The sequence below is a fragment of the Myotis lucifugus genome, unplaced genomic scaffold (genome assembly GCF_000147115.1).
Source record: "Myotis lucifugus unplaced genomic scaffold, Myoluc2.0 scaffold_89, whole genome shotgun sequence".
Taxonomy (NCBI): domain Eukaryota; kingdom Metazoa; phylum Chordata; class Mammalia; order Chiroptera; family Vespertilionidae; genus Myotis; species Myotis lucifugus.
In genome coordinates, this window is record NW_005871137.1 from 941,200 (window position 1) to 943,698 (window position 2,499).

Below are 2,499 nucleotides of genomic sequence, written 5' to 3' on the forward strand. Positions count from 1 at the left end.
TATTATCTCACACCTGTTAAAATCACTATCATCAAGAAGACAAGAGATAAATGTGGAGAAAAAGGAATCCTTGTCCACTATTGATGGAATGTGAATTGTTTCAGCCACTGTGAAAAACAGTATGATAGTTTTTCAAAAAATTAAAAGTTGAACTATGATATGACCTAGCAATTCCACTCATGGGCATATACCTAATGAAACTGAAATCAGTATTCAAAGATTACCTATGCAGCATATTTATATATAACCAAAATAAGGAAGCAATGTCCTCCAATGAATGAATGAATGAATGAAGAAAATATTATTCAGTTATAAAAGAGAAAGGAATCCTGCCATTTGCAACAACATGGATGAGCCTGGAGGACATTGTGCTAAGTGAAAAGTCAGACAGAGAAAGAAAAAAGAAAAGCTGATTTCATAGACAGAATAGAATGGTGGATACCAGGGTTTTGGAGAGAAAGGTGACACAGGTCAAAACATACAATTTTTCAGTTATAAGAAGGGTAAGTTCTGAGGATCTAATGTACAGCATCATGACTATAGTTAATAATATGTATACTTAAAGTTACTGAGAGTAGATCTTTTTTTAATATATATATGTATATTTCAGAGAGGAAGGGGGAGGGAAAGAGAGATAGAAACATCAATGATGAGAGAGAATCATTGATTGGCTGCCTCCTGCACTACCCCCAATGTGGGTTCAGCCCACAATCTGGGCATGTGCTCTGACAGGGAATTGAACCTCCTGGTTCATAGGTCAAAACTCAACCACTGAGCAACACTGGCTCGGCCTGAGAGTATAATTATCTTAATCTTGGTAGTAATTTCCCAATCTATCTGTCTATGGATCAATAACTTATTGACCTATCAATAGATATATCATCAAGTTATAAACTTTAAATATATGTGTTAATTATTTATTAATACATTTAAAATATTTCTTTATCATAAAATTAGAAAACATACTATTTTTTCTATTTTAACAAAGCAACTCAGTGTACTGAATTATATTCAAAGAGTTTTTACTGAGCCTAGTAAAGGTGTGAACCACAATTCATCTTTAGAACCTGCTATTCTTTCCTTTATCAACATACTTGTCTTGTATAGTCTAATGTTCATTAGTCCCACCCATGGGATAAAATAATGACTGAATAATGAATTGTAAATTAGCTTTTTTTCTTATAACTGACATCAGAAATTATAAATAGATTTGAAAATTTTCAAGGCATTCTAAATGGAAAATATTGTCAGTATATAAATTATAAAACTCCTGGTCAACTCTTATATTGAACTTGGAATTCATAACTACAGAACTTTCCAGTAGGAGAAACATAACCATTAATTAACTCAACAACTATTTATTGCATACCACATAGCCAATACTCCCATGGAAACTTGTAACTTTGTAGTTCTGAAATGGAACTAAATCAGTGGTTCTCAACCTTGGCTGCACATTAGAATCACCTGGGAATCTTTTTAAAATCCTGATTTCTGGGCCTCATCCTCCGGAAATTCTGTTTCTTTGTTACTAATGTTGTGGCCCCATCCTATAACAAAGAAACAAAATTTCCAGAGGATGAGGCCCAGAAATCAGGATTTTAAAAAGATTACCAGATGATTCTAATGTGCAGCCAAAGTTGAGAACCACTGAACTAAATAATTCTGATTGACATATCTCAAAGTTTCATCCAGTCTGTCCTGTCAAGAATTGCAGACTAGCCCAGCCAGCATGGCTCAGTGGTTGACACTGACCTATGAACCAGGAGGTCATTGTTTGATTCCCAGTCAGGGCACATGCCCGGTTGTGGGCTCGATTCCCACTGTGGGGCATGTAGGAGGCAGCTGATCAGTGATTCTCTCTTATCCATTGATGTTTCTACCTCTCCCTCTCCCTTCCTCTCTGAAATCAATAAAAATATATTTTTTAAAAAGAATTGCATACTAACCTTCCCAAAACCTTTTCTTGTTCAAAAAGTTTTGTTTCTCACAATTCACTAGATCAAGTGCAAACTTGTTAACCTGGCAGTTAGAGCTTTTCATTATCTGACCCACGACTTTTTCCTTTGTCACCTCATTGCCACACTTACCCTCTTAAACTTTGTTTCAGAAAAACTCATCTGCTTTGCATCCTCTAATCACTGTTTGCTTCTCCACCTCTGTCCTTGAAAAAGACTCAAAAATATGAACAATAAAGTGGCAATAGATACACATCTATCAACAATTGAATCTAAAAAACAAAATAAACAAACAAGCACAACAGAAACAGACTCATAGATACAGAGAACATTTTGGGTGAAAAAGGTGAAGGGATTAAGAAGTACAAATTGGTATAGAATAATCATGGGGATGTAAAGTACAGCTTAGGGAATATAGTCAATAATCTATAATAAAAGCATAATGTACTAATTAGACCGGATGACCTTCCAGATGAAGCAGGGGCTGCGAGAGAAGCCCGGGTCCCAGGTGCCTGCTGGTGGCCGAAGGGAAGCCCAGTCCCGG